Below are 24,804 nucleotides of genomic sequence, written 5' to 3'. Positions count from 1 at the left end.
TCCTCAGGTCTGCTCTCAATCCATTCAACACCCAGCCTGTATTTGTGCTTGGGATTGCCCCAGCCCATGTGCAGGATCTTGCACTTGGCCTTGTTGAACTTCATGAGGTTCACACTATGTATGTGTGTGTGCTTATATGAAAATTAATTCTCTTTTTTTAACTCTGCTTTTGTAGACTTGTGTCTACAAAACACATTGTTGATGGGAAGTTCAAGACAGCTTTTGAATGTAGATCAGGCTTCTCATCTAATTCGTTCACAGATTCATAGATCTAATGGCTAGAAGGGACCATTCTGTTCCTTAAGTCTGACCTCAAGCAAAACATTACCACAGGTTTTCTTTGAATTAATTGCTGTTACAAGTCCAACACCTTTACTTGAACTAGATGGTTATCTTCAGAAACAAAACAAAATAGAATGGAGTTTTAAAATAACTCTGAAAATGTGCAGGGGTCTTTTTTTTTTTTTTTTTTTTTTTTGCAACATCTTGTTCCTAACATATTTCTTTGTCTGAATAGAGCAAATGTAGAAATATTCAATATGTTTGAACCATGAAGCACTGAGATGGTTAAGTGATCCCACCAAAGACTTCTGAAATGTACTGGGACAACACAAAACAGATAATTGGCAAAAGAGCTGTCAGTAGTTACTTCCCTAATGTTAGGCTTCCTTACAGTTCTGTTATGTTGGGATATGTCTATAAAGAACAAAGTTTACCAAAACTTCTCCATAGTACTGTTTAGACAATAGGCCTCTACAGTGAATCTGAGCCGTCAGACAAAAACCAGTGGACCATTTCAAGTTCTTTCCTTCAATTCTGCTTCTGCTGCTCAAAAATATACGGTCAAGCAGGCCTGCATGCTCCCAGTCTGATTTAAGACACAAAGGAAAGGTTGTGTGCTCAGTCACAGGATGGGAGAAAAGTGATGTACCTTGCTGCTCTGTCTACTGGAACTGCTCAGATCCTGTAATTTCAGTACCTGAGCTTTAGAAAAAGCTGATTTACAAGCTTCAGTCAGCAAATACTAATTCTAGGGTAATTCTTTATCCTCAGTTTCTGAGAACTTACCTGGAAGGATGAAATTCCAGAACAAGGCACCCCAACCACACAACCAAATATTTCAGGTGCAAATGCCACCACTTCCCAGCAGGTACACTGTGCTCTCAACACGAGATACATCCTCAGTTTACTGTTTAAACAGTCAGTTCTGATAGATGGAAAGGGGAAATTTTCAGCCCAGAAAGAAGCACAGGCTATTTGGAAAGGTAAGAAATTGAGATAGGTGTCCTCAAATGACGTAGGAAGATGAAGAGGAACAAAAAGCTCTTTAATGTCCTGCTCAGCCACATTAGTCAAGGAAACAACCTAAGCCCAGATGTCTTGTAATGCTGTTTGCTAGCATTCAGGAACAAATAGTGGAGGGGTTTCAGAAAGGTCTTTGCTTTGACCTGATGTAGATCCTATTTGATAAGCTGAGTAGTTCTTCTGGTATGTATTAGTGCTCCTTTTGTTTCAATTTTGTCCTGTGTGCAAAGCAAATCACAGTACAAAATAGTCAGAACTGCTTAGGTATGAAAGCAATGCAGTGGAGAGAAAAGGAGAATGCCACCCAGGTAGAATTATCATAAAAGACAGGATTTGTTTTGAAGGTCAGAATTCCTGTGTTGACCTACAAGTCCTTTGACATATGAAGAGAGAGATCAAGCTGAAGCTTGCATGAAGTTTCAAATATCAGACATCTCGTCTGATGGAAGACACCTCTGACTCAAACCAAGGCCAACCTTCAAGTTACAGACAACTTCAGCGTTAGATAAGGTTGTTCAGGGTCATATCCAGTCACACTTTTAATATCTCTGAAGATCGAGATTCTACAGCATCTCTTGACAACTTCTACCACTGTTGAGGTAACTCTTTGATTTAAACATTTCTAGTGATGAAAAAACCAACATAACCCTTGACATGTCATTCCTACACATTGTTCATTACATTCCTGTTAAACCTTTGTTTTATTTATAGTTCAAATTTCTCTAGCTTCTATTTACAGACACTCAATCTTTCTTTTATTTTGTCTGCTAAACTCTTTTATTTAAATTCTGTTTCTCACATTCGTAAGAAGTATATTTATAAACTGTGGTCATGTCACCCCTATTTATAAGCTGAATAGATCAAGTACCTTGAATGTCTCAAGATAAGGCATGTTCAATCCATTAGTCATCTGTAAGGCTTTTCTGTGAAACTTCTCTTGTTTTTCTACATTGTTTAGAATTCTGGCCATGAAGACTGAATACACTGTTCAAGCAAGAATTGTAACTATCCCAAATAAGCAAAGAATATAGGTATGCAGCTTTTTCAGCTTTTAAGTCAAATGCAACTTAACTCCAGTTTTAGAGTCCAGAGGTAATTCTCTTCAGGGGCTGAACCTGTTAGATGACAAATACAAACAAAAAGGGCTGGTCAATTCCCTATGATCATTCTATGTACATTTTACTTTTCAAGAACACGTTTGAATTTTTATGCAGTAGGGGGTACTTGTTGTTGCATTTTGCAATCTAGTTTTCAATATGATGGATCAAAAATTCGTACAAGGTCACTATAACCACAACAGCAATAATAAATTCCATCGATGTATAAATCAGGAACCTCCGTAGTGAAGTAGTGACATTCAATACCCAGAGAAGCTATTTCAGAAACATTCACTAAATTTCATAAGCTTCTGACTAGAGCAAGGGACCTGGAGCATTACTTTGAGATTCCAGGGGAAGGACTAGCATAATAAAACTACAATCAAGTCAATAGTTACTCTTTTGACACATGTGCAGACAACTTTCTGAACAAAGTTCACTGATGTTCACAGTCTTCTCCAAGGGCTGATTTATATCCTCAAACTGAAATTAAGTACAACTGTCAAGCTTGATATTTAACCTGGGGCTAGCAGTGACAACGACATACCAATATGTTTCTGCAGCCACGTTGCTGGACCTACAGCTTCTGTGGCCTGATTATGCAAAGATGTGTCAGTAGTTTCCTGCACTAGGCAAGCACACTTTTTCCATTTCCAAGATCTAGGCTATTTTCTTCTTGGACATACTGTGCCATTTTCACAAACCAAGCCATTCTGACATTCCTTTAGTATTTCCCAATGTTTCTGCACCAGACAGTGTGATCAGGAACAGAGAGCACTTCTGAGCCTGACCCTCATCTAAAAACATATTTAAATTTCCTTCTCATTTAAACTGTCATTTGGATAAAAATACTGCCTGATGGACTAAAATCTTTCCTGTATCAGGAAGCTCAGGTCCTGAAAGTGTCTCTGAGAAGTGGACATGAATTCTGAATATTTTTCCAAAACCCCACTGGAGATATTTGAAGAATCCAATTTTCATTAATGCTGCCTGTGTTCACTTCTTATAAACTCCACCATAAGTCTGGAGAGCCCAACATCACAGAAAATTCAACCTGTGCCAGGCTCTGCAGAAGTGATGCAATCAGGCCATGAGCTCCTTTTTAAACAAAGCTTAGCAATAACCCAAAAAAGGAAATTCCTTGTCTTTGAAATGTAGTCTCAGCAAATTCTCTGTCAATAAAAAGTAAAATGTATTAAAAGTGAAATGAAGTTAACAAGATGGGTTTGTTTTTTTTTTTAGAATGAAAACTAAAAATGAATGAAAACTGAAGCACAGGAAGTTCCGTCTGAATATGAGGAAGAATTTCTTTACTCTGAGGGTGACGGAGTACTGGAACAGGCTGCCCAGGGAAGTTGTGGAGTCTCCTTCTCTGGAGATATTCAAGACCCGCCTGGACAAGGTCCTCTACAACCTACTGTAGGGGACCCTGCTTCAGCAGGGGGGTTAGACTAGATGACCCACAGAGGTCCCTTCCAACCCCTGCCATTCTGTGATTCTGTGATTCTGTGATTCTGTGATTCTGTGGTGGTATACAAACCAAACTTCTCTAATCTGGAAATCTTAATCCTATTTCCTTGCTTACTCTGCTACACCACATACTCATACATGTACTTAATTGGGTTCCTGAAAGTTCAATACAACAGATAAACTTGCAAAGCATTGCATGATGACATTTTTTAGCAGCAAAGCAGTTGGAAAGCTTATGTGCTGTTGAAGAAAGTTGAGGGTGGTGTGGCTGTGTTGGTCACAATAAAAGCTCATTTTAGTTCATCTACTCTTTTACACAGGTTGTTACTACTTTGAAAAGATTCTGGCATTCTCCAGACAGTAAGAAGGTCATAAAATCCATTCCTTCCTGAAAACCATCCAGTTTAAAACTTTCTGTGTGAAAGAATCACAAATATTCCACAGCTCTACCTAATCTTCCCCAGATGACAAATGTCCTGTCATTTCAAATCTATGAGTGGGTACTTTCAGTGTGGGAGGGGAGTGCTGGGAGACAGTCAGCCTGACTACACGTAACTGCTTTCCCCTGTCAAAAAAAACTTGTGACCCTGAGATCCCACAGTAGTCAGAAGCACAAAAGGGAATCTGATAGCATCTGATCTCTGTAACTGAATAGCTCTCAAAGATTTATGTATTTTTGATTCCTGAGGACCACCAACATTTCAAGAATGAGAGTTTAGCATAAGGCTACAGAAATCTGCAACAGCAGCTGTGTTAATAAATTGTTTTAAATCTTGACATGTGTACAGATTTACTAAACAGTTGAACAAATTTTCATGGGTTAATCTATAATTTAGCATACAGAAGGATCATCACATGTGATGTATTACATATTCCATACCTAACACCAAGAGTTGAATCCAAATCATGAGCTTCCAAGGAATCTATAGTTAATATGTATATCTTTTTTTTTGTCAGAAGAGTATGTTTGGTCAGTTAGATTGATTTGTAGACACACTAAAATGAAAAGCCAACACATTTCTGCGTATATCTGGATGTTGAACGAGGTGTCTTTGTAGAACAGGTCCTCTGATTTCTGATGCTTCTAGTTCTTGGCAGCTCACGCATAGCTTAGTTCTCTGAGATTGAGTTCATTTTCTTATGCAAGTGGTGAATTTTTTCAACCAGCTGAAAGCTCATTTGTCATGTGTCAGCCTCCTACATGTAAAAAATTTGCTGGTTGGACGTTTATGTAGGGATAAATTAAATGGAAAAGATGTCTGCATAATTAATCCTTAGTTATTTTTATCAAATAAGGCAAATAAGGCAAATTCTCAATCTTTTTTTATAAAAAAGAAATTAAATATTGAGAATCTTTTTTTGTAAATGTGTTCTTTTTCAGTGAGAATTGCTGACCCTGAAGTATTAATTAGTAGGTTAAAGTTCTATAAACTATCACACTTTAAAAATAGATAAACCTAATAGAAATAACTCTTATAATTTGTGAATCTATGAATGCATTGTATAATTTTACATCAAATGCATATAAAGTTATGAACATTTTTGATTTATCTGTAGTTGTTATTTTTTTTTTTTATGTTTGTTTAAAAGCTGATGGAATAATGAGAATTCATGAGAAGCTCAGCCTTAAAAAAACCAAGGTTTTCCAGATCAAAGGTTGGGATAGTAACGCAAATACATTCCACAAGTTCAGAAACCACAAATAAATGAAGAAAAGAAATAGTTCCCCATGACTGTCCACGGCACAGACTGTCTGGTTTTTAAAAATGAGATTGTAGTAAAAGTAAATATTTCTCAGAAGGAGCAGCATTTTGAATCTGTCATTTCACGCACCTATGTATTTACATGAAATCAACGAGGCTTTAGTACTTTTTTGCAACATTAAACTTTTTATCAGTCTTTGCTGAAACTCACTGGTAGGTTATCAGGCAAGAGGGTAGTCTGAGAAACCAGCAGAACAGAATCACTTACACGTCTTTACCATAGAAAAACTACCTTGACCAGTGACAATTCTCCAGCATAATTTTACAGAATAGTTCATGATTTTTCAAAGACTTACAATTTTTTCTATTATGAAGATAAATAATATTACCAATATCATGGCAAGAGTTGATGTTCGTCCACAAATTTTTTTCTCCCCCCCAAGGGTATTCCATCTTGATCTTGTTACACAGTTTAAAAAAAAAACTTATGACATCTAGAAGAGCATGATAAATTTGCTACAGGATTTTCAAAACCAATATATATTGCAATGATACAATTTTCTATAAAATTCGGTATAATGATTTAACAGTTCCATAGAAAGTTTTCATTCTTTACTGCATTATGTTGCATCTCAGGGTATCCTTTATATAACTCTACTCTTGTCCTTCTTTTAAATCCTGTTGTGTCAGAACAAAATAAATGAAGATTACATTTATATGTCATCTTCCATCTGGATAAGTCAAAAATCGTGTTAGAAGCTACCTACCACTGTGAATGTAACCATATCTGGTGTGAAGGGTGTACAGGATCACATTATATGAAAGTGAACTGATAAATACTGTGCACTTCTCAATGCATAGAGGCAGCTTTAGCAAAGAAAATTATATTAGCACTGCATTTGGTAAGATGTCCTTCAGAACTCATAAAAACCAAAACAAGTAAGAAAGAGTTAGAAAAACACTTTTCAGGAATTATGGGTGTGATGGATTCTGCCCTGGGTTAGAACACCTAGTAGGTGACCTGATGTAGTTTCTTGCTGTTTCAGTTTTATGTATTAACTGGATATAGAACCAGTAGCCAAGTTTCCAAAATATTATGACCAGGAATGATTTAGAATGAAAAGAGAAGTATTATTTACTATGCCTCTGCTGTCCATACTGCTGTTCAGCTTTTTGAGCAGGCTGGAAATGACATTCCACATGCATTCTGGTGCAGAGTGGCCTGGCTTTGATCCTGACATAGGAATAGTTAGGCTGTGCCTGTATCAGCATTTTACTTGACATTGGAAGTGATTAAAAAATAATAAAAAAATAAAATAATAAAAATGATAAAAAAATTAATTTCGAAAGTGCACTTCCAATGTCAAATAAAATGTTGATACAGGCACAGCCTAACTATTCCTATGTCAGGATCAAAGCCAGGCCACACCGCACCAGCTTTCGAAATTAATTTTTTTTATCATCTGTGTGTACAGTGCTTATTTTACTGTCACCAAGCAGTCTCAGAGCACATGGATGAGATTCCTTTAGGGAAAAAAAATTGAAACAGTCTATGCACAATCAATACATATAGGCCTTAAATAAAAGTAGTTCAATCCACAGGATATAATTGGTTCTTCTCTGATACAGCTACCCGCAAAGCATGTGGTGTGGCTGTTTGGTCACTCACCTCAATTGTTTTCCTTGTACATACACTTCTATTGCACCATACTACTTTTAATGCAGAATTAGATTCTGAAAAGTTTCTGTACATTCTAATGTGATTTTGATGACAGAAGGATAGAGTTGAAATGCAATAGAACGTAAGACAGGATAATAAGCCTGTTCTTCTGGATAGGAAATAAGTGCCATTCAGTGATTAAGGACATCAGAGGAAGCAGAATGTGACTAGGTAAATTTCATTTATTTTCTTTGGCCTTAGCAGAAGCTGCTCTGCAATATAATTGTATTTCATTCTCCTAAGAAGTGTTAAAGAAAACATGCCAAATTGTTAATAATGTAACCTACTAGTAAGAGCTTGACCTGATTGTAGTCCTTATAAAATAAATTGTATTTATATTGTAATAACAGAAATTTGAAAATAATATTATATATTTTTGTATAGAATTTTTATTAAGCACGGTACTTTTAAAACAAAAAACCACAGATATTCTATTGCTACAGAATGTTTTCTAAAAATGCAGACTGAATGAATATATTTTGCAAAAATTGATCAGTAGTTTGCAAGATTCACTTCTTTTTTTCTGATTAAATTGAAATTGTTATTATTTTCTAGCTACAGTCTTGCAAAAACTGTGATAAACTACCAGTCACTGGAATTGAATATATGGTAAAAATTATCTCTTTTGTGATTAAACCATTAGCGGATGTTTGTGGTTATATCATGGTCATAAATTACTAAAATGTGGAAAATCAATGCCTCTTGTGACTTTAAGCAGAAATTCAGTTCTTAAACACTTTCCTTTCCTTTCCTTTCCTTTCCTTTCCTTTCCTTTCCTTTCCTTTCCTTTCCTTTCCTTTCCTTTCCTTTCCTTTCCTTTCCTTTCCTTTCCTTTCCTTTCCTTCCTTTCCTTTCCTTTCCTTTCCTTTCCTTTCCTTTCCTTTCCTTTCCTTTCCTTTCCTTTCCTTTCCTTTCCTTTCCCTTTCCTTTCCTTTCCTTTCCTTGCCTTTCCTTGCCTTTCCTTGCCTTTCCTTGCCTTTCCTTGCCTTTCCTTGCCTTTCCTTGCCTTTCCTTGCCTTTCCTTTCCTTTCCTTTCCTTTCCTTTCCTTTCCTTTCCTTTCCTTTCCTTTCCTTTCCTTTCCTTTCCTCCTTTCCTTTCCTTTCCTTTCCTTTCCTTTCCATTTCCTTTCCTTTCCTTTCCTTTCCTTTCCTTTCCTTTCCTTTCCTTTCCTTTCCTTTCCTTTCCTTTCCTTTCCTTTCCTTTCCTTTCCTTTCCTTTCCTTTCCCTTCCTTGCCTTGCCTTGCCTTGCCTTGCCTTGCCTTGCCTTTCCACAGCATCTTTGAAGCTGTGGTTATTGCTGCTGGGCTGTAGCTTTGTTCGATAAACGTACTGTTTCAGATTGTGTCTTTGTAGGTACTTATTTCACTGTAAAAGAGGGAGGAGAGACTTTACGGGACAGTTCTAAGCTCTTGTTTCTTTTCTCCTAGTTTACTTAAGCAGGAGATATAGGAGAGTTTCAGCTTTTGAAATTTATGATATTTTTTAATATTTTTATTGTCCCTGCAGTAGACCAGAATCCACTTTTGTCACGACCTGTACTAGAACAGCACAAATCTGTTACATCCTGAGTACAAGTTAAACTGGCTGTTGAAAGCTACCCTGTTCTTACTGGTTTTCCTAAGCCAGACATAAAAAAAAAATAGGGAAGAAGCAAAACTCTTGGTTATGTAATTTCTGTTCCAGGATCCAAACATTCGGATGCATTGCATGTAATATAGATTCAAACTGCTTCTTCCACAAAGGTTCAAGACTGGGAAAATAATATAAATATTGGCAGCTGGAACATTTTCCTGAGCCACAAGAAATTGTATGGCTCACCACTTCCCGATTTTATTTCGTGTCTTTATTATGAATGTCTTCTATTTCCTTGAGTTTAATTGCTCCTGGCAACGGCTGGTAGAGGTCTTTGGCATTTTAGCCAGGCATTTCTAGCATACTTTTGTGATCCTTGTTATGATTTTCTCTTTCAGTCTCAGTCCAAGATGCACAAAGCATCGATGCCTATGAATTCTTGCCAACTCTGGCACGTTATTTTACGGCTTTGGTTCAAAGAATGGTAGCTTAGTCAGACAGAGTTAGGTAGCTGTGCTTTCTATAGATAGAAAATGCAACAGAAGTTCATATATATATAAGTACCTTACCATCCCTGATAAATAATGGTATTTTTACATTAGCTTGGACACCTGAAAAGAAACAATCAAGTATAATCTTCCCGAAATCGCTAACTGTAGACTACTCCTAGTATTTTCCAGGATGTTCAGGATTCATTTCACAGTGTCCAGAAAAGAAGGGGAAAAAGGTTGCAATTCTGTTCTATTAGGTATTCCATCTATAGTTTGAGCTTTTGCACTTTCACAGCTGGAACCAACCACTTACACGAAACATTAGCTACCTGCATTTTTATTTAGCTTTGTCACAATAAATACGGACTTATTCTAACTTATGTTACATGTCTAGAAGGTGATTGTGCACCCTAAGCTAGTTCTCTGGCTTCTCTTTATAGGCAGTGAAAAAAGAAAAATACTTCAAGAAGGGGGTTCATCCCATCACAGCTTGGATGCCTAGAATAACTTACATGAATCACCATTTGAAAGTTTCTTCTTCTCTTTTCAACAAAGACAGCTTACAGACACTTCAAAGAGTAAACTATCTGAGTTCTAAAGTTAGGTGATAGCAATCCTGCACTTTGTAAGTGTATTTGGATAACTTAAAAATAACATCACTTTTTCACAAAGTCATTCCTTATACAATCTGAAGTTACTAAAGTTGGAAATTAGTGTTACATTAAAATTGTATGTTTCCCTAGTTCTTACTTGCTATTATTTATTCTGCAGAAGAAGAGTAGTGAGAATCATAGAACAACCCACCGGTCTTGACAGATGAAGTCTTTGTCCCTAATGTCTAGCCTCCTACTAATACATTATAGTTATTGTTGTAAAAGAAGAGCTCCATGTGAGGATTCTGGGCCAGAATAAATGATAAGTAACCTGGATATATTAAGTGAAAAATGGATCCTGTCCCGGGGAAATATAAAATTATCAACAGTCATCCAACATACACATCAAGACATCCATTTAGACATTAAACAGAAAGCTGAAGTTGAGTTTGATTGACACTATAGAAGTCCCATATGTATATGACAGATGGATAGCACCTTTGTAAGGATCAGATAGATGTAATACAACTACATGTAGCAGATAGATAGAGCTATCAGAAGGGCCGAGAGGTACAGATAGAGAACTTATTAAAGTAGATGGACAAACAGATAGTTAAAACAAGAACAAGGATATGACAAACAGCCAGGTATCTAAATGTATAACACTTCATATCACCAGTGTATTTTTATCATCAAGATAGCAGCCCATCTTTACAGAGAGAACAGCTATTCTCTTTTTTTTCTGTAGTTCATCTAGATCACCTGTTTATAGAAACTTTGAATCATACATTCGTTCTCAGCTCTGATAACTTATCACTGGCTTCACAATTACTCCAGATGAATTTAACCCAGTTTTGCAGTGTGCAAAATCAGAAGTTTCTGGTTTGCATGAGCTTGGCACCAGATGAGCCAATGTGATGAAGATGGGGAAGGACGAACAAGGTAACACACTGTGAACCTCCTATTAGAAGTTCTTCAATTAAGTATTCATTTCACAGTAATATTTTTTCTTTAAATAAATCTGAGGTATCTTTATACCTCTAAGCACAATAGTTTTCTGCATTAGCTTGATATGCATATCAAAATGTGCACTATTTCTGAAATTGGTAGATATGGCAGGTTTGTCATTAACATTTATGCATTTAAGTTTCATAGTCATGTACTTAGAGTACTTAGAATACATTTCTCCTTCAAAGATTTGTACGGCTTTCAGCTTGTAATTTATCGCTGGGTTTATTAGGTACACTGAGTCCTTCTGATTCACAGCTTTCTAATCGGCTATTTAGAGTTTACACCAAGCAGAAAGTCAATGTATTCAATATGTAGTAGCTCTTTCGTTAACTCTAGTCATTTGCTTAAAAAGTAATGTCGAACTGATAATTGAAATATGGTCTAAACCATGCATTTTAATTTAAAATAAAAAAATCCTTGAAATATTATTAGTCTTTTTTTTTCTCTTTTGTCTCTTCCCATCTAAAGGGCATATTTATTTCAGTCCCTGCTCTGGGATCCTAATTCCATGGCTGACTAAGGTTTCAGAATAATAATATCTTTTATTTCATACAGCATCTTACAGAAATCTTGAAACACTTTATAAACAGTCTGTTGAAAAGCTGTCACTTCTGGAGAATGAAACATAACATTTAGCAGCCTCCAGGAACAACTTGCAGTATTTCAGCACAAGATGTAAAGAATATTTTATCCAATGGAGGAGTAGGAGTGTGATTTATAAAAGGCTGATTGCACAGATATATGGCTAAGACTCCAATGTGTTACACTGATATTTTGTTTGGCTGGTTAATTGGGAAGTTAGGTGTTCTACTTGTTTGTTTGCTTAATTTATTTTTTTTTTCAATGCCATAGGAGCCTTAAAAACAAAGAAGTAAGTGAAAAGACTGATGTTCTGAAAGTAGGAAACAAGTATGAAAATATGAAATCTGTTTAGATTGCTTAAATTTGTTTTGGATTATCATTATTTAAAAATTTTATACCCATATATTGATTTCTTCAGTAAGGAATACAGTAAAACTGTAGGCTTGGATTCTGATGTTGTTCAAAGTGGCACAGTTTCTTTGAAGTTAAGTGAACAATACTATTTACAACAAAACAGAAGTTGAATCTCTTTTGTTCTGACTTGTTGCCTAGGCTTATGTTTATAAACACTTACTTTTAGATGCTGAACAAAGGGAATTGGGAGCCAATTTAAAAATGGAACATCTAGCTATTGACAGTCAGATCTGAAAGTAGGGTTCATACTTTGGTAGAAAATCAAGTAAATGCAGAGGAATAGGTATAGTGAAAGGAATAGATATACATCCCACTGTATTTTTATTTTTGTTATCTGGCAACAACTCGCACTTATCTCTGAGGGTACATGTGAGATAACAGCTTAATTGTACAATGGTTGCTACATTAACTGGAACAGTCACATCACTGCCATTTCCAATGTAATTCACTGTTACACAACAGCTCCAGGGAAGCCAGAGTATGACTGCTTGGAAAAAAAATAAAATGTATCTCTTTTTATTTATTAATTCTTTATGATTTCTTATTTGAAGACCTTTTTGAGAAAATGAATATTTTCAAGATGGTCAAGTTTCAAAAGATTGACTGCACATTTTAAAATTTATATTCTGTTTGTTTCATAAATTTATGTTTACTTTGTGGGAGGAAAATGTTATAGGTATTTTATAAATGAAAATAATCTGAAAAGCATAAGGATTTTGCTCAGAAACACATTTCTTCTTTTTTTTTTTTTTTCCTAGGGAGTATCTTCCTCTCTCTTTCCAGTTTATTACACAAACATGATAGTATTTCCCAGTTAGCTACTACCTTAAGCTTCCACTTAGATATTGTCTGCGCCCAAAGATTAGTTCCAATCAATATTTTACATTTTTAAAATGTTCATTCTTTTTATATTTATTTGTTCAGCTTGCTGCTCTGTTATTTTCCTTCTCTTTGCCTTCTTTTTCTCTGCGAAATGACATACCTCTTGCAGCATTATTGCCAGTGAAAAGCCTGATCTATTGTCTCCTCTTCTGTTCCCTCTGCCTCCCAGACTCGCAGCCTTTTACCTTCTCTTCTTGCAAAGAGCATCCTGAACTCCAGAAAGTGAGCTTTCCCCCTTGCCGCTGAGGTCCTGACACTCAATCTGCATAGCTCTTATCTGTCCTGCACAGAAGGAGGGAGGGAGAGATGTGAGAGACTGTTTGTTGCAGTTCAAAGTCAGCTTACTTTTATGTTTTGTTTCTCTTTTCTCCTCCCTTCCCTCCTCCTTCTTTTTAATTGTCCTCCCCCCACCCCAAGATAAATAGAGGTAGAAAGGACAATTGGTTTTGATTAGAATTTAAAAAGTTGTCAATTTTTAATGAAAGTGTAACCTCCAAGCATCAACTTTGAACAAACTGGAAACAAGGTTGCAAAATGCATACTAATAACTATGGCAGGCTTTGGGTGGATTGCCCTTCTGTAAACTTCGCTTGTTGTTAATTTGTTATGTCAGCCCATATTAGTAATTTTCTGAAGCCTGAATGGGTGAGAGTATCAGCCTTAAGGAGCCAGAGTACTTAAGAGTTTGCTGTTACTGATATTATTATTTAGTTGTACAAAATGCTTTGAAGTCTGGGTCTTTTAGCACTGTACATTCTGCAGACCTAAATCTTACCGGATGGTGTTTCCCCAAAGGGGAGTATCATTTAAGTGCAAAATGAGACACAAGAAGTGAGGACGGAAAAGGGAAGAGGTGGAGAAGTAGCAGGTGAGATAATTCTATGTGACATGAGTTATTTACATAAAAAAGTGACTACTGTATCTACAAACACATGCAACTGGCTGCATGAGTGCTTTAGATGTATTTCTAACAAGCCATTGCTGTTTAGAGTGAAGGAAGAATTTGAAAGAAGTGGTGACATGGCTTTGTAGGTATTCATTAAGATGTTCCCCTTGCACAGAGGGAGGAAATTGTAAATCTGATGTGGGAAAATTTGAGCAGCAGAGCAGAAAAGGTTGACAGTGCTGGCACTGCACAGAATATTCCATTATACTTTGAATATTCATTTTGTTATTGAACTCCTTGTGAAAAATCACAGAGTAAGTTGCCTTTTTCTGACTCAATCACCTTCATACTTGCCAGGAGTCTTTCTTATATGTGAAATAGTCAGGCAGCTTCATAGAAACTTCTACTTAAAATGAAACAAACACAAATATTTTGCAACGTATCACAAAATACATCTTTCCTTTGCCCGTGAAATTATATCAGATGGCTATGCAGGTCATTTAATAGCAAGTGAGTAAAACAAGATCAAACTAGTGTGTTGTTCTGTGAAAAGGACGTGAATGAGACTTCAACCTTCTTGAAGCTTACTCTGAACATTAAAATTAACAATTTCAATTCTACCTGACTGTGAAATTCTTCACAGGGATATCATTATCACCTCTATGGTATGTCTCAGTGTGTGCACATGTGTGTGTGTTTATGCAAATGTATTTATACACACTACATTGTGTGGGTAAATAGATTGCCCCAGCATGATTGAAATGCAGCCAGCGGTGGCATGCAATACAGTGATTGTCTAACGGTGCAGGTCACTCTGTTCAGAGAAGAGGAAACAAGAATCCCTTACCTAAATGAGAGATGAAAGGCCCAATCCTGTGATCACAGGAGCCCATGAAGACACTATCTAGGCCTCTGTTTGTTTTTCCTTGCCAAAAATGTAGTACCTGCTTGAAGCTCAGATCTCTATAATAGAGATCAGATGTCAAATGAAGCGAAGAAAATAGACCCAGTTAAATATGTAGTCTGCAGTATTCTCTATGAAGTGTTCAAAGGAAAAAGCTACTCATACTATCCAGTGCACAGCTTACGTATATACGCACATACATCCTGGTTATGGACGTCTGTGTACCTGTCTGGATCAAGCATGCATACATGCCAGACTTTCACATACAAGAGGGGGAAAAAAAGAAAAAATAAATATAAAGGTCATGAAATTTCATCATCTCCATATTTAAGGTTACTATAAGCACTCTTCAAATAACAAGGTACTTTAATACCCTGCTTGTACTTTAGTCTCATTTAATATAAAACCTATGAAAGATTATTCCTGAAGTCATTATCTTTAACAGTTGAGAGCATAGATTAAGCCTAAGTGACTGAAGTGCCATGAGAACTCTCAATGGGATACTGCCGAAGATCTGATATATGTCTTTCAGTCTCCATCAGAGTCAAATGACTTGCGGAAGAAGAGCAATGATAACTCTGAAAAATAAAGTGTGTTCTACAGGCAGCCGGGATCATAAGCCCAAGGCAAGCTCAGGATAGCTGAACAACAGCGTATACAGAACTGTTGATTTCCAAATGATTTTAATGAAATATTATGGGTGATTTGTACTACCTATTAGTCATGTTTGCTTTGTAGATTGACTTCAGTGATTGGAGTGAGCTGCCTGCATGTGCTTTGTCTTTGGAACAGAGAGCAGAGTTATTACAAAGGTTACTCAACTTTTCTTGGACCTGTTCAAGTGGAAATGCCCTAAGATAACTGACGCTTAACAAAAAGTAGTCCAAGCAAAGTTGTCTAAAGGGACTGAAATCTGGAAAGTAGAAATATACAAGAAATAGAACAGAGAATTAATATTTTAGTGACAGGAATTAGAAACTCACTAAGTATGAGAGCAAGAATGCAGCGGAAAGGATGTTTAGGAATGTGAAAGGAAAGGTCTGTCACAAGAGAAAAATAGTGACTGTGTAATTGGAACTCTGGAAATCCTTGTGCTTCATAGACAGAGAATCGTGGTGTAACAGACATAATACTGGTCACCTGGGTCTAGGAGAACGTTTGGTATCATTTCCAGGAATGCCTTGTAGACAACCAATATCCTTTCCTGGGGTAAAGAGAGGGAAACGTCCATATCTAAACCAGACAAAACTCAGCAGAAGAGGTCCCATCACAGCTTCTCAGACGGTTCCTGCCAAGGACAGTTTCCTTGCGGATCTTTGAAAGAGTTGAAACAAAACAAAATGAAATTGAGCAATACTCTGTATTGGTCACAAATTTGTTAGGGATGGAATGATTTTTTGACCCTTGACTTCATCTAGAATAACTGTATAAGGTACTAAAGACTTGAAGTTCTGAATTCTGTGTTTGGCTTTCCTGAGAGTTGCTACATAAATTAAAATAGGTCATGACACTTTTCTTATCAATTTGATTATATCCAAAATACTTACAATGGTACTTAACTTTTTCAAGGATTCTTCTGAACTGAAGCCTGGAAAGTGCTTTGAGATCCCAGAGTGTAATATGCTGGATTATTCTAACGTACCATCATCCTATTTCAGGTATTTTGTGCCCTTTATCCTCCTCTGCAAGCATTTTTCTAACTTCTATGTATTTTTTACAAAACTGAACTCATGAGGGTCATCTATATCTCCCCTCCTGACTCTTGATTAGAGATTGTCAAATTATTTGAAGAAGATAATATTCTGTGAAGATATAAACCTTTTTTCTTGACATGAATTATGCATAAAATGATCCACACTGTCGTAAACTTTTTTATCTAATTACCTGGTGTATGCATCAGATGATCAAATTTTAACTCTTTGGAAGAGAATACAATGGCTGCCTATGTCTCATTCTCTCTGCTTTTTCACTGCCTGTTGTTAAAATGCATGAATAGTCAAAGTCAATGATTATTCCTCATGTTATTATATGTTTGTAGGTTGAAGGGTCCCTCTATTTATTTTCTATTTCCTAGGAGAGAAATTAAAAAGTAATAAATAGTGCTATTTAGTTATGGTTGGATTCTAGTTGATGGCCTTGGCAGTGATGGTTTACTGGAGAGTCAGGAATAGTTTCTGCAAGAATTACTAAGGAAATTTCTAAGCTATGTTTTGAAGGAGTAAAGATTTCATAAACATAACATTTTGTTCTATCCCTAGAAGCCCATAAATCATGAAAATGTAGCAATTCAGACGAAGGAAAAAGAAATTCAAAAAAAAAGGGAGGAATCATGGCCAACAAGTTGGGGGAGGGGAGTCAGCCGCTCTACTCTTCTCTGCTGAGAGTCCACCTGGAGTCCTATATCCAGCCCTGGAGCCCCCAGCCCAGGAAAGACCTGGACCTGTTGGAGCGAGGCCAGAGGAGGGCCACAGAAAGGATCAGAGGGATGCAACACCTCTCCTGTAAGGAAAGGTTGAGAGAGTTGGGGTTGTTCAGCCTGGAGGAGAGAAGGCTTTGGGCAGATTTCATTGCAACCTTCCAGTACCCGTAGTGACTGGAAAGGAAGCTGGAGAGGGACTTTGTACAAGGGCCTGTAGGGATAGGACAAGGAGTAATGGCTTCAAACTAAAAGAGGGTAGATTAAGATTAAATATAAGAAAGAAATTATTTACTATGTGAGTGGTGAGGCACAGGCACAGGTTGCCCACAGCACTTGTGGATGCCCCCTCCTGGGATGTGTTCAAACGTGGGTTGGGTGGGACTTTGAGCAATGTGGTCTGGTGGAAGGTGTCCCCACCTGTAATTGGGGTGTTGGAACTAGATGGTCTTTAAGATCCTTTCCAACCTAAACCATTCTATGATTCTATGGTTTGTTTTCAAAAATTTCCTTTGATAGAAACAATTAGAAAGCGTATACAGCAAAGAACCGTAAATCTGCCTCATTTCGGAAATCAGCAGGTCATGAATTTAGTACTGAAAAAATAAACCAAATTTGAATTCCTCTGACTCATTTGCTGAAGATTTCAGTTTAGCTTTAAAAAGTCTTGAACGTCTTGGACTGTCTAACCCACTTCCCAGCTGCATTAATGAGGTACTTTTTATCTCTCTATATAGCTCATAACATTTCTACATATCCAAGTAAAACAAGGAATGCTTAGGAATATGCAGAGAATAATCTTAAAGCATGAATAACAGGGAAAAATAAATTTTACTGTTTCTGTTAGTCTTTGTTTGCTAGAGATTGTGGTAGATAGATGAGATCTTGAGACATAAAGACCAATTACTCTTGTCAGTTTCTCTGGAATTACAAATTTGCTAGCTGAGACATAGGATTAGAAATGCAGAATCCCAGGGCATATTCCCTGTTTAGTTGTTTTCTTGCTGTGCATAGTCCAACAAATCACTTAATCTCTTTATACTTCATTGTAGCCATCTGTAATTATTATTATTAAGTAGGTATTAAAAATGCCCAGAGTTGCTGATCTTGAGAAGAGTCCTGTTGTTTTAGGTAGTGTACAAAGATTTGGTAAATGACACTTCTTGAGGAGTTTTCTGGTTAAGAAACATGCCAAAGCAATGTCCAGGGAAGGGATGCTGTAAATCTTTTAAGCTGTTCTGAGATCTCTGAATACGTCAGGTTCTTTATAGAAATCAAGTATTAATATGCACACTAGTATATATGTGTATAGCCATAGATCCAGGATATCATTTGTTCACAAAACACACACACCCATACATACACACACGTTTCATCCTCCCCATGCTTTCTGAACGTATTTCTCCAATTGCGTATAAATTTTATCCTTGTTCTGTAACGATATGACAGTAAATGAATTACCATAAAGAAACCAGACACAGGGATTGGTGCACAAAGTTGTCCTAGCTTCATACAAAATCTGACCTTGGAACAAAGAACACTTTACATTCGTGATGATTCTATCTGCCGTTGATGAATCACAACTCCTGCTTATGTTTAATCACTGCTGACAGTAACAGCTGACAGCTAGTTAGGAAGAAAAAAGTCCTCAGCAACTAAATTCTTTTCTACAGAAGCAAATAAAACTTTATATACGACTGGGTTTGCATACAGACAGAGTGATCGGAAGGATGTTCTGCAGATTTTTATACACTAAATAAATTCTTTGCCTTCTTTTTCCCTGTAAATATAGCTGCATTTATTTACAAAAATTCACTTGTCAGTATGATTTCAGTACTGGCTTTGGAGATCTTTTGGTTAGTTATGTCATCATTTTTGCTCAAGCCAATGGTTTGAATTTATTTGTAAAATTTAATGAGAGAATGCTGTTTTTCTTTTGTGTTTGGAGAAAATGAGCAACTTGTAGTGATACTTCTATTTTCAGGCCCAATTCCCTATATTGTGGATGGCAGTCAGTTTTCAGAGTTGATGAAAGGAAGCTGGTAATAGGAAGGGCTATTTTGTGGTCTTTTTTTTTTTTTATCATTATCTCCTTGTGCATCGATTTACTCCCATTATTGATCCATGGAAATCAGTGGGACGAGAGGACTGTAGACTTTGTTTGTTATAAGCAACCGCTGTGACAATTCTCTCTGTTCTGTAAGACTGCGTCTCTCAGTTGGACAATATGATTTCTTGTGCCCAGGCTTTGAGTGTACACTGTTTATGTGGTGAGGGTGTCATGGTTTAGCCCCAGATGACAGCAAGAACCATGTGGTTCTCTCACTCGTTTCTCCTGGTGGGATGTGGAAGAGAATTGGAAGAAAAAGGCAAAACTCATGTGTTGGGATAAAAACAGTTGAACGGAACAGCCAAATGATAATTCTGGTCGTTTTCCCAGAAGTAATAAACATCACACAGGGAATACATATGGCAAGTAAGGATTTGCAAAACACAACCACATAACCAAACAAAACAACATTGTGACCGGTGACTATTTAACTAATATAATAATTGCATGTAACAAATTATAAGAAAGTTGTTCAGCACACTCTGGTCAGACCTGCCATTATCCCACCCGTTCTTGAGCACCAAAAAGGACTGTCATGGTTTAGCCCCAGTCGTCAACAAAGGACCACATAGTCACTCTCTTACTCCTCCTCCACCAGTGGGATGTGGAGGAGAATCAGAAGAAAAAATAAAAACCCATGGATTGGGATAAAGACAGTTTCACAGAACTGCAAAGAGAGAAGATAATAACAGCAATAATACTCACAAACATAATATGTAGAGTGCTCATCTCACTCCTCAAGCAGCAAATTACCCTTCCCTGGCCAGCTACCCCTCTTCAATACTGAGCATGATATCACACGTTGTTGACAATCCTGTTTGTTTGGCTAGTTTGGGTCAGCCCTCCCGGCTTCAAGTGAAAATTAACCATATTCCAGCAGAACCCAGGACAAAGGGTAATTATTAACTTGCTGGTCTCAGCCTTTACAATGTGGAAAAATCCTGCAGGATTTTTCATCAAAAATGTTTTAAGAAAAAAGCAAAGGAGAGATGGTGTATCTCTTAGTTAATTTCTGTTTAGAAGTGAGATGATAGCATTTGATCTGTCCTGCAAAATATGGGGCTCAACAATGAAGTCAATGTGTGGAAGAACTGCTTAACACTGCTGGGAACCACAGAATCACTGTTTCCCTGATATTTATTCTCATTTGGGAAAGGGACTGCAACTCTCCAAAAATCACAGTCTACAAAGAAAATTCACAAACCTGTATCTATTCTTTCTGTTCCTTGAACTTTTTTGGCATGTTCCTAAATACAGTGCTTGCTAGGCTGCGTACCATGCTACCACAGTACAGCTGCAGGACCTTTGGAGACAAACTGACATACATACAGCTAGGTCAGTCTGGAAAGTACTTGTAGTCTTCTACATGGGTGGCTGTGCATGCATAAATAACTTTTCTCCCTGGAGAGGAAATAATAAAGGACTCCTGCTAGCCCCCACTTTCCCCTTTCAACCAAAATTAAGCAACAGAAGGGTTTTTTAAAAGAAATGACAGGGTTGTACAGGTACTGAAGTTCAAGGGAAAATTTCCTAAAACTGGGGATATTTAGAAGGCACAGTGAAACAGTAATACTGACTTCATTCCTGTGCTTAGTCCTGTAAAGTTGATCAGGTAAAGAAAAAGTCTTGTCAATGGAAAAGGGCTAAGAATGAGTTCCTAGTAATGATTTAATAATTACATTACTAAAATTAAAAGAAGAAACATAGTGAGATTTGTGATCATATCACATAAACATACACTTGGAAAAGCTTATAAGAGGAGACATCTGTGTAACAAAGATAGAAAATTTCATCAATATTCTTAAAACCGTAAGCTGAAATAAAAGAAGCTTAAACTAAATCAAAATAATATTTTCATTCATTCAACACTGGGAATAATTAGCTATTGGATCATTTTATCCAGACTCCTGTTTCTCCAGAAATTAAAGACATCAAAATTTAGAGTAAATCTATTTCAAATCATTGAATCATAGAGTGGTTTGCATTGGAAGGGACCTTAAAGGTCATCTAGTTCCAAACCCCAAACATGGTCAGAACACCTTCCACTAGACCAGGTTTCTCAAAGCCCAATCTAACCTGGCCTTGAAGACTTCCAGGCAGGGGGAAGTCACAACTGCTCTGGGCAACGTGTGAAGGTTGGTGAAGAATTTCTTTCTTGTGTCTAACCTGAATCTACCGTATTTCAGTTTAAAGCCACCACCCCTTGTCCTGTCCCTACAGGCCTTTGTACGAAGTCCCTCTCCACCTTTCTTGTAGGCCCCCTTCAGGTACTGGAAGGTTGAAATGAGGTCTTCCCAGAGCCTTGTCTTCTCCAGGCTCAACACCCGCAACTCTCACAGCCTTTCCTCTGATGCTTTCTGTGACCCTCCTCTGGACCCATTCCAACAAGTCCATGTCTTTCCTGTGCTCAGGGCATTGGGGCTGGACACAGGATTCCAAGTATGGTCTCACCTGAGCAAAGAGGCAGAAATCTCTCCCTTGATCTGATGGCCAAGCTTCTTTGATGCAGCCCTGTATGCAGTTGGCCTTCTGGGCTGCGCACGCACACTTTTGGACCATGTTGAGTGTCTCATCAACAAGTACCCCCAAGCTCTTCTCCTCAGGTCTGCTTTCAATCCTTTCTCCACACATCCTGTATTTGTACGTGGGATTTCCCCGATCCATGTGCAGGATCTTGTACTTGGTCTTGTTGAACTTCATGAGGTTCACACGGGTCCACTTCTCAAGCCCGTCAAGGTCCCTCTGGATGGCATTCCTTCCTTACGGCCTCGTAACTGCACCATTCAGTTTGGTGTTGTCAACAAACTTGCTGACAATGCACTCAATCCCACTGTCCATTTCACCAAAGAAGATGTTAAACAGTGCCGGTCCCAATACTGACCCTGAGGAATGCCACTTGTCATTGGTCTCCACTTCAACATAGAGACATTGGCTACAAATCTTTATATGCAACCATCTCACCTGGGTCTTAAACTTTGCCCTTTTTAATAATGGGTGTTGAAAATGGGGGTTGTTTCCCCTTTTCCAGTCAGTGGGAACTTCACTGAATTGCCATGACTTCTCAGATCTGACAGATAGTGGCTTAGCAACTTCATCCACCAGTATACTGAATTCATTGTGTACCTCAACCTTCTCCATACCCTGGGTAACCAGGCCTCCCATTTCCTTCCGGAGAGGAACCACATTTTCCCTAGTCTTCCTTTTGTCACTGACATATCTATAGAAACTTTTCTTGTTGCCCTTGATGTCCCTGGTCATATTTAATTCTATCAGGGCTTTTACTTTCCTAACCTGATGCCTGACTGCTCGATCAATTTCTCTGTATTCCTGCCAGGCTAGCTGTCCTTCCTTCTGCCTTCTGTAGGCTTCCTTTTTGTGCCTGACATTGTCTGGGAGCTTCTTGTTCATCCATTCAGGCCTCCTGCTCTTTTTGCCCGACTTCCTCTTTGTTAGGATGCATCTCTCCCGAGCTTGGAGGAGGTGATCCTGGAGTATTAACCAGCTTTCTTCTCTCCAGGGCTTTGTCCATGGTACTCTACGGAGCAGGTCCCTGAAGAGGCCAAAGTCTTCTCTCCTGAAACCCAGGGTAGGGAGCTTCTTGTGTGCCCTCCTCGCTGCCCTAAGGATCTTGAACTCCACCATTTCATAGTCACTGCAGCCAAGGCTGCCTTTGAACTTCACATTCCCCACCAGCGCCTCCTTGCTGATGAGTACAAGGTCCAGCATAGCACGTCTCCTCATTGTTTCCTCAGTCACTTGGAGAAGGATGTTATCATCCACACATTCCAGGAACCTCCTGGATTGCTTATACCCTGCTGTGTTGTCCTTCTAACAGATGTTGGGGTGGTTGAAATTCCCTAGGAGGAGCAGGGCTTGTGGACATGAGGCGGCTCCTATCTTTCTATAGAGGGCCTTGTCCACTTGGTCTTCCTGGTCAGGTGTCCTGTAGCAGACCCCCACTATAATGTCACACAATCACAGAATCACAGAATCACAGAATAGTAGGGGTTGGAAGGGACCTCTGTGGGTCATCTAGTCCAACCCTCCCTGCCCCACCTTTAATCCTGACCCATAAGCTCTCTTCTCAAAATGGTATTATATAAGAAGTAGCTGGTGAAACTCATTGGTTTCCTCTATGAAGATCAGGACAATTGCTTAAAATGACCTGATGTGCAAACCAAGAAAACATTCCTCTTTCTATGAATTAGTATATCACTCGGAATTATTTTAATATTATTTTTTTAGAACTTTTTTTCTTTCACATTTCTGGTGTGTTATAGATCAGTAATATCAAAGAGAATTGAAATTAGTTTTGTCCAGTTTATTTCTACTTTATTTATTTAGTTAGTTAGTTAGTTATAACTTGGTACGTATATTCTGAATCTGGTGAACTTTCATATCTAGAGGTATCAGCCAGGTATAGCAACAAGACTAAGTGACAAAACTAATTGAATTAATTCTTATTGGTTATATGTTTTTATTATTTGGAAATATAATAAACCATTCCCTGTTGTGTGGAAAACGTGTAATGCAAGTACCATGTATATGTGTGCATGTGTGTCTGTGTACTACATCTATGTATATATGTGTACATGGATATTAATAGATTTAATTCCCTTTTCTAATAATAATCATCAAGAAAGAACAAAAGAATTAATAAAAAAATAAGAGGAAGGAAGGAAGGAAGGAAGGAAGGAAGGAAGGAAGGAAGGAAGGAAGGAAGGAAGGAAGGAAGGAAGGAAGGAAGGAAGGAAGGAAGGAAGGAAGGAAGGAAGGAAGGAAGGAAGGAAGGAAGGAAGGAAGGAAGGAAGGAAGGAAGGAAGGAAGGAAAATTTGTCCTGAGGCACGCTAAAGTAAAGCTGAATTTCTGTGCTTTAGTACGTTATTTCTCATCATTTCATCCATGATGCTATTCTGAAAAAATTATTCTTATTAATGTTCTCTTCATTTCTGCAGGGGGCATAAAAATAACTGATGACTGTGAGAATATAAACCGTATGGTTAGTGAGGCAGAGGTGATAATTAGAACATGCTGTACTACACTGTAAACAAAGCTATTATGAACGACATAGTTCTTTATAGAATATTTAAAAGGGGGATGGAAATAATATACTTTCCCTCTACTGGCTTAAAAGCTCTGTTTGGAACTACCAAGAAAAATAATAAAAAGAAAGAAGGACATTTGGAGTTAATCACACAAAGAATTGGCTTCTAGTTAAAAACAACTTCAAATATTATCAATACTTATTTGAATCCAAACTAATTTATGCATAACATATTATTTACTTCTCATTTAGTCATATATTTGGAGAGGATAAATCATGTCACAACTGCAAATAAAAGGTTGTAGAAGAAAAACACTGTAGATTTATTTTCCTAGTAGAATAATGTCTTTGTCACTGTCTATGTTTTCTGTTTCCAGTATTAAAGACTCATACTTTTTAAAGGCAAGTAGAGTTTTTTGGGCACAAGGGTTAAATCCAACCTAGAGTTTTATCCTGTCAGGTTTTCAGGGCCACAGAATTATTCTTCCCTGATTGTGAAGACCAAATCAATATTTGAAATTGAGATTACCATTGTCAAAAATTATCTCAAGGACAACCAAATCACAATACCTTTAGACACTTTTGATGCCTTAAGGAGTATG

At 37.5% G+C, this 24,804-nt stretch overlaps 1 long non-coding RNA gene across 2 annotated transcripts; it reads right to left on the bottom strand.

The window, feature by feature from the left end:
• Positions 1 to 1,782: 1,782 nt before the first annotated feature.
• LOC142358837 (uncharacterized) lies at positions 1,783 to 19,939 on the bottom strand. 2 transcript variants are annotated; one of them, XR_012761900.1, is made up of 4 exons: positions 19,863 to 19,939; positions 15,772 to 15,945; positions 12,942 to 13,123; positions 1,783 to 2,420 (listed from the first exon to the last, which is right to left on the bottom strand). It is a non-coding gene; the product is annotated as an uncharacterized LOC142358837 (long non-coding RNA). The 2 variants fall into 2 exon arrangements; XR_012761899.1 differs by lacking the exon at positions 1,783 to 2,420 and having other exon boundaries at positions 11,522 to 13,123.
• Between the last annotated feature and the right edge of the window lie 4,865 nt (positions 19,940 to 24,804).

The sequence above is a fragment of the Opisthocomus hoazin genome, chromosome Z, assembly GCF_030867145.1.
Source record: "Opisthocomus hoazin isolate bOpiHoa1 chromosome Z, bOpiHoa1.hap1, whole genome shotgun sequence".
NCBI lineage: Eukaryota > Metazoa > Chordata > Aves > Opisthocomiformes > Opisthocomidae > Opisthocomus > Opisthocomus hoazin.
Note: the sequence above shows the minus strand (reverse complement) of the source record. Positions and strands in the feature narration are given on the sequence as shown.